Below are 8,685 nucleotides of genomic sequence, written 5' to 3'. Positions count from 1 at the left end.
ATTGTAGCGTGGTTGGCGTTGTGGCGTAGTTGGTGGTGGTTGTTGTAATGGCGTCTTGGTTTGTTGTAATGGTGGGCGAGATATGTCGGTTCAAAATAACGATAGAGAAAGAAAAACACTATCTCAAAGGGTCACAGCCCGGTGAACAAGAAGTATTCCCTCCAAACAACGGTGGGGAAACCTATCTGAACACTCACTTACCAGGATAACTGATCTAAGGAACCTTTATGGTGTTCTGCGAATTTCCACAGCCGTCCACGCATAAAAAGGCCATCCCATAAAGGAATCTCTTCTATACCCTTCTTCAACACATCAAGGTTAGAATCCCACCAGACATGGGGATGGGTTTATCCTGGACATGCATTTCAGGAAATAACTGTCTGAGGACCTAAATGTTTGTATGCATTAGTCAGATCCGATTCTGAAATCCATAGCGCGTATAATGCAAATCAACAATGTATTCATCAAACGTAAAAGATGTATGGAGCAGTTGTTTATTTTCACAAGATTATCGTGATGTAAGTTATGTGGTGCTAGTCGTCACTTCTTACCAACCTGCAAAAGAAAAGGAAGGATCTATCCTGCTCCATACAATTTAAAGTTCTTATTAACTGATGATAGGTACTGAAACAGGGTGGATGTCTGGCAGGCACCTCTTGTTCATCAGGACCTTTGCAGAATGTGTTGATGTGGCATCGGTATTCATGGTCACCCTTGTAATTAAGAGAGGCTAGGGTTATATCTATAATAATAAGTGCGTGTGTGTGTGTCCTCCATAACTCGAAAACCATGAAACCAAGCAGCCTGAAACTAGGCATGCATACCAAGGGAACTCCAAAGTGAAAATTGTGTGTTTGGACGATTAAAATGCCTCTTTTGAAGATAATTAACGACCTTTTATCTGGTGCGCCCTCAGACACTTCACTCTTGATGGGATCTTAAAGCATTCTCAGTTACCAAGCTGGGGACTTAATTACTCTCGCCAAAGGAGTAGTGGGGCAGCTAAACAGGTCCCACGCACCCCACCCCCCCCCCCCCGAGTATTGATGTAATCATACTTTTTTAGAATCCTTTAGGTGTCCAGTTAACATTCTTAGACGTTAACAAGAAAATTAGGTTGGTCTTGTTGTCTATTTGGCTGCCATCTTGGATTTTGACATGCCCCATTATCAAAAAACAGAAATTTTCATAACTTTTGAACCAAACATGCGGAAATACAATTGAAACATCTATTCCATACAATTTTGACATGACAAATTTATTTATAACTAGTACGTGCCCGTTAAAAAATAAATAAATATTCAAACCGCGAGCAACAAACAACAACCACACAGGCCGTTTCTTCGCTCTCGCGTGCCCGTGCGTGCGTGGCCCGGAAGTTCGCATATTATTCGCAGTTACGATTATTCGCAATTTAGTTTTAATACCCAATTATTCAATTAGCGCCAATGTATTTTACCTTTCGCAATGTCGTGGCAAGGAAAAAACAAACAGAGAAGAGAAGAGAGAGAAAAAAAATTACTTCCTGGTTCGGAGCACACCAGCACTCTGATGTTACCGAAATTTATGCACCGTCTAATCTGAAAACGATCATAACTTGGGGCATTGTGTTTATCTATAAATGCGCATAAGAAATCGAGAAATTATTAGAATACACCAAGTCATCACTCTCCGGAAGCCCGTACGTTGTAACCCGTAATGGGGAACGCGGCTGAGCTTCCCTTCCCCATCGGCCACGCCCACGTAACAACGTGTCTTGTCATTGGTTTGGTAAATAAATGGCCATAACTTGGGAACCACTTGTCCAATTAATATCAAACCTTGAAAAGGCACATCCTCAGGTCCCCAGCAATATATCTGGCAAGTTTCAATTAGATCGGACCAGTGGTTGTCGAGAAACAGCGGTCACAGGCGCGCACACGCACACACACACACACACACACACACACACACACACACACACACACACACACACACACACACACACACACACACACACACACACACACACACACACACACACACACACACACACACACACACACACACACACAGCTGGAATTATAGATAGATATCATTTTTAATATTTGATAATGCTTTATGGGTCAAACTTCTCAAAATGATGAAAAAAACATGCCGAAGGAATCATATATATGCCTGGTGTTGGGTCCATGGTGGTTAATTGCCACACATAAACTGACCAACAACATTGTAACTCTTATTTCATATTGTATAGGTTTTGCTTACTGGCATCTGATAACGGTGTCAGCAATGGTCATTCCTTGTAAAATTTTGTAACCTTGTGACATGTTTGTCGGTCTTCCGAGAACTCTTAGTCCATGTTAGGCCTGGGTAAGAATAGTCTCACTCACTTTATGTATGGAGTAGAAGTAGCCTAAAATGAGGCAGCTTGATTAAGTGATAAGATCCTGGAACCTGAATTTTAAATCAAATACAATAATAGGAATTTATGCTGTTTCCCATTGTTGCTGTGTTATACTTCCGAGAACACTAAATAATACTTTGTTTGTTTCAGGTGTTAAGATTTTTTTGCATTGTATCAATGTATGAGCCTTACTGACTTGAGTCTGTTGAAGAATCGGTGGTCATTTACCGCATGGAAACTGAACAAAAACTTTGTTACTCGGATTTTAACTTTGTATGGGCCTTACTGACTTGTGTCTGTTGAGGCAGCAGTGGTCATTGACAATATGTAAACTGACCAACAGCATTGTTACCTCTGTAAAATATTTTTCCTCAAATGCTTCGTCGTATTTTCTTCTGGTTTCAGGTGCATGCAATGGTGATGGTGAGAAACTGATATGTAGAATGTAGATAGACATATTGCTTATTTTAGTGGAGGGTTCACGTCATAGTCAAGTATAAACTAACCCAACTATGCCTTCAGGAAAAGAAAAACGCCCGAGCACTGAAAGTCCAGTTGACTCTCAAGCTAAAAAAGTCTCTTCCCCCAACTGTATCTTGTATGTGACTGGTATTAATAATTATGGGAATTTTACATCATTTAGCAGTTTCAAAGCAGATCCCATTGAGAAACTGGCCTTCCTGCATGACATCCGTGATAAACGTTTAGCTGAACCTTCAGTGTCTTCCCATCATATGGAGAATATACAGTATGCAGTCAGATACCTGATTCATTAGAAGGTGTTGAACTGGATGCCATTGGTTATCACAGAGGATGTTTCCAGTACTTTACAATATCCCTTCATCAGCTAACTGAATACAAAAGCATGGTCAGTGGAGGCATGCCCATGTGCCCATGTATGAACTTCCCAAACCAGAGAATGATCATGGCTGGATAAAGATGGATGGATTCCTGGAACCTGTGTGGTCATGTGGTCCAATTCTCTCCCCTTCCCTAGTGTACCTATTGGACACCCCTGAAGAGGAGAATGAAGAGGAAGCTGGTGTCTATGACTATGAGGAACTGTCAGATTACCTAGGTGATGATGAATAATTTTTGTATATATAATGCTGAAATGGGACACTTTTGTATTTTCTCATGAGATGTCATCTAATGTTAAAAATGATGATTTGGTTTAATTTGCTGTGCCATAATTGTGCAGAATAAAAGCTTAATTTATGTTTCTCATCTATTTGGTTCAAATGTTATGAAAATTTCTGTTTTTCAATAATCAGGCATGTCTAAATCCAAGATGGCAGCCAAATAGACCCCAAGATCAACCTAAGCTTCTTGTTAACATCTAAAAATGTTAACTAGACACCTTAAGGAGTCTAAAAAAGTATGTTTGCATAAGTACTCAGGGGAGTGCGCGTGGGGCCCATTTAGCTGCCCTACTACATGCATTGCTGTCGACGCTATCGCTGATGACTCGGCAATAAGTGATGAAACCTGTCCGGTAACTGAGAGGGTGTATGGCATTGAGATTCTAATATGTGTACTTTGTGCGAACATCTTTATAGTTGTTGAGGAACTCTGGGAAGGGTGAGAAACAGCGCAGCACTGACCTTGAGCAAATCTTTTTTGGGTTGCTTTCTGCAGCTTATTCGGCGAGAGGAGTATATATATATATATATATATATATATATATATATATATATATATATATATATATATATATATATATATATATATATATATATATATATATATATATATATATATATATATATATATATATATTGTTACGGTTGTGGAAATTCAGAGCACCATGTAGGTCCTTAGATCAGTTATGTCGATAAGTCTGTGTTCAGATAGATTTCCCCACCTATGTTTAACGGGCAATTATTTGTGTGCTGGGCTGTGATCTTTGAGTCAGCCGTTATTCTTTTGCTATCGTTATTTTGGACCAACCGCTTCACAACAACCACCTCCACCACAACATCGCTCTCACAACTGCCTTCACACAACCACCTCCTCCACAATGCCAACCACAACCACCTTCTCCGTAATGCCAACCACAACCACCTTCTTCACAACACCAACCACAGCCACCATCTCCTAAACCACATCTTCCCCAATAACCAACAACGAACAAAATCGCTTCACCTTCAACTGCGCAAACGCCGCCATCTTTGCGCCGGCCACGGTGAGATCGCTGCAAACAGACGCGGGGGTTTCCTCATTGTGCAGGGCCAGTGATCTCCACAACGTCCACTCTCCTTTGTGGGCGCCAGCGACGGTGATTTCAAACATCTGCTCGCTCCGAGCTTCGCCTCGGAATTCAGATCAGGAGATCGAGGGGGGCAGAGCCAGTGGGGTCAGAGGTGAAAGAGCGGAGAACGTATTCGAAGATATCGGTATTTTTTCGAATGGACATGAAAGACAAGGTCAGCTGCTATGCAATGACACCATTCACTAACTTTTACCATGCCCAGTAGAGAATATATAGCCTCCTGAAGGTAGGGCAGTTTTTGCAAACTTTGAAGTCACGTGACGCGAAAACAAAAGCGAAATTAGAAAATCCGTCCTGACGAAATTTAGATATTGTCCCAGACATTCATATGCCACAATCAAATTCAAGATCGCTTGAGAAATGTAGGAGATAGATTTTGAAAATCGTCATTTTCGCATTTTTTGCCAACTTTGAAGTCACGTGACACGAAAACGAAAGCGAATATCGAAAATCCGGCCAGACCAAATTTAGATATTGTCCCATAGATTCATATGCAACAATCAAATTCAAGATCGCTTGAGAAATGGCGGAGGAGATATAATTTGAAAATCGTCATTTTCGCAACTTCAAAGGCCTCGTGACCTTGACCTTCGGTGACCTTGAAAGTAATACCATCGTGTACGTCTCATTGACCTCTATCAGGATCACTAATGACCAGATCTCCCACTTCAACTTCATTGTGAACGGACGGACGGACGGACGGATCGAAGGACATCGACACCCATATTAGGTCATGCTCGAAGAGATGACCGAAAAAAGGAAAAACGGAAACACGATTTGGAATTGGAAAAACTGAAGGAAGAGGTAAGATCAGGAATATCAGGAATACCGAAAGGGGTACGGAAAGAAAATGGATAAATTAAGAAAGGAAGCATGCGAAAGAGGTGCGGAGAGGAGCAAGAGAATATATGAAATGAAGAAGGAAGCATGCAAATTGAAAGAGGAATTATGGGAAAAAGCTTCTGAGTTACAGAAACATCAAAGCAGAGAGAGAGAGAGAGAGAATTACAAAACGAACTGAGGATGTTAAGAGAGGAAAGAACGAGAACGGAGAATGAAACGTTAAGGAACCACACTGTGCAGATCGAACAATTAGAAGCCAAGGCCAGATTAAAGAATGAGATGCAAGAGAGAGTAATGAAGGAAACGATGGAATTGGAGAAGGAAGAAAAAGAGAGACTGTGGAGTAGAAAACAAAAAGAAAACGAGTTTGAAATTAACCAACTCAAGGAAAGAGCAAAATTTGAGTCCACAGAGATGGAAAAGCTCCGGAAAGATAACGAACAGCTAAGGGGGCTCAGAGAGGAAGAACGACTCAAAAGGAGCCAGGAAGTAGAACAGCACAATAAGGTGGGATGTGTCGTAGCACCACAAGGAGTAATGTTAGTGGTGCAGGACTTGATTGACACCACTCGTCGGATGAAGCAACAATTCAGGCAAACCCTGATAAAGGAGACACAAATCAAAATGGAGATAAGGGAAATAACAGAGACAACGAAGGAAATAGACGTATTGCCAGAGACACGGGAGAGAGACCGAGTCGAGACTGAATTAAATAAAACGAAGAAGGAAACAGAGAAGAAGATCCAGGGAGAAACTAATGAAAGCGAGGAAGAAATGGAAATAATAAATGAGGAGACGCAGACGCAGGAATTAAAAGAAATAACAGAGATGCGGGAGATAGAAAAAAGTAGAGGAGAGACTACACGATAAAGACGGGGTGAAAGACGAGCACATACACATGGGGTTAGCGAGGGACAATGAGGGGGAGCTCGGGGAATGTTTGGTGGCCCGGTGCAAGCAGCAGCAGGCCTCCTTCAGGAATGGAGGGAGACGCTATGCTCCCTTGAAGCGGATCTCGACCAGGTGGGTCCGGTAGAGCTTTGCGAGTTAGAGGGGGCGAGTGCTGTGGACTGGTACACACGAAGCTTGGGGGGTATGGAGGCCCCGGGACCCCTTGTGATAGCGCAAATCCCCAGTGCGATCGTTCCGGTGTGTGTGGTTCCGAAATGTGTGTTCACGAGTGTGTGACGAAATGCGTGCTTAAACACACGCATAGTGTGGGTGAAAGGCGTTATGTGAAAGAGACAGCGTGGGTGAGTGAAATGGCGAGCGTGAGTGAAAAGGTGTGTGTGAGTGAAACCCCCTGTGCAAGCGGAAGGCCGTGTGTGAGTGGAACCACGTGTGCGAGTGAAATGGCATGCATGAGTGAACGGCCATGTGTGAGAGAGACAGCGTGTGTGAGGTCGCTGTATGAAAGAGAGATGACGATCGGTATGCGGGAACACGCAACCGTGTGCCCGAGTGAGAGTGCCATCTCGAGGTGTGTGAGCATCGTGGCACATCAGAATGTGTGCGTAAGAGTGCGACGGCGACGATGCCTGAAGGTGGACAAAGGCCGAGTAGCGGCCGTTGCTATTTCGGGGACCGCGCCGGGTTTGCACGGCAGCGCGCCAGGGGTCCGTGCTGTGCTACGCACGAGGCCGCCACGTGCGCGCTTGCGCGAGTGAAATCCGGTCCGGAAACGCATGCGGTGGATGTTTGCCGATCCCGCGGACGGGACAGAAGGTACGCTGGGATATGAATTTGGACCGGATGGGTTCTCCAGGCGAGCGCGTGTGTAAGGCTCCGACGAGCAGAGAACATGTGCTCGCGTGGGGAACCCCTCGAAACGCGAGGTTTGCTTTGGATGCTCAGGGTGACGTCATGGCTGCATGGTTGGAATCCAGCAGGAGGGGAATCCCTGCCGGATGGTACCGTCCGAGAAGGGACGAGGTGCGCGAAACACGAACAGCTGCCATGACGTCACGGGGAGAAAGCGCAGGTTGCGAGTTGCCGCACTGGTTCAAGCAGTGAAAAAAAAAGCAAGCCTTGCTTCGGGTGAACAGGAGTCCCTGGGCAAGGGGTGGAAGACCCCCTGTCCGGGGCACGGGAATACAACTAGTTAGGGGGATGGGTTAGCTTAGTTAGATTGGCTCCATGGGGCAGGGATAAGTCCTCATGGAACCCGTGGAATGGATTAGTTAGAGGGATTTTAGGTCAGATTTAGGATGGAAACAAGGATTTGAGGGCACTGACAGACTTTGAGTGTGAAGTGGGGACATAGCTGAGCTACATAGTGTTAAAAGGATGTGCTATGAGTTGAAGGGATGACGAGGGAGCACGAGGTAGTTAGGGGATGCAGTCAGAAGAATGGCAGTGATCAGTGATGAAATGGTGTGAAATGGAAAATGTACGTGATGAGTGAATGAGGGCCAGCAGGCCTGAGTGGATGTAGTGAATGTGGTATGCATGGTGCGATGAGTGATTGGGGGGAGGAGTGACTCCCACCCAAGGGACCCCAGGGTCAGTGTAAAGCGAGTTAGTGGCTTTGTCAAATTGACAAAATGGAGGTCGTTTTTCTCTTCGTGTGAATGTAGGCTCGAAACCTGTTTGGAGGGGTGCAGGAGTCCTGTTGACGGGCTGGGAGCGTGGCTGAGAACGGTGAGTACCGCTTAGTGGGTACCCCGGGCACCGGGCTAGTCGGCCGTGGTAGGCCAAGGGTCCAAGAGGGGCCGGGATAGTGTAGTGGGCACGGGTGGGCCCGCATGATGTGGGGCCCGGGGCGCCATTGGCCACGTAGGCAGTGCATTGGGCACGGGCACCCGGGGAAAGGGCCCGGGGCGCCAGCATGCCATGTGAGCATCGAGGGGGAGTAGCCAGGGAGGGCACTCCCCAGTTTTTAGGGAGCTGGTAGGCTCGGAGACAGTTGCAGGGCCCGGGGGTGCCATCGTTGGAGAATCGGCAGAGGGTATTTCCTGCCAAGGGAGTCACGCGTCCCAGCCACGAGACCGTGCAAGGGCACGAAGGAAAATTGGAGGGCATGGCCCAAATTTGTGAGGACACCAACACAGGCGACGAGAATCTTGGTTGGTAGAACCAGTAGATTAAGCAACAGGCGTTTTTGGAAAGCCCCGGGGTAGTTTAGGAGTAATAAATGTTCGGGTAGATCGGGAAGTGTACCACTCTGCACCATCCATCCCTTCGC

This window comes from Eptatretus burgeri, chromosome 3, assembly GCF_056783735.1.
Source record: "Eptatretus burgeri isolate ZD-2024b chromosome 3, Ebu_testis_v1, whole genome shotgun sequence".
NCBI classification, from domain to species: Eukaryota; Metazoa; Chordata; class Myxini; order Myxiniformes; family Myxinidae; genus Eptatretus; species Eptatretus burgeri.
Note: the sequence above shows the minus strand (reverse complement) of the source record.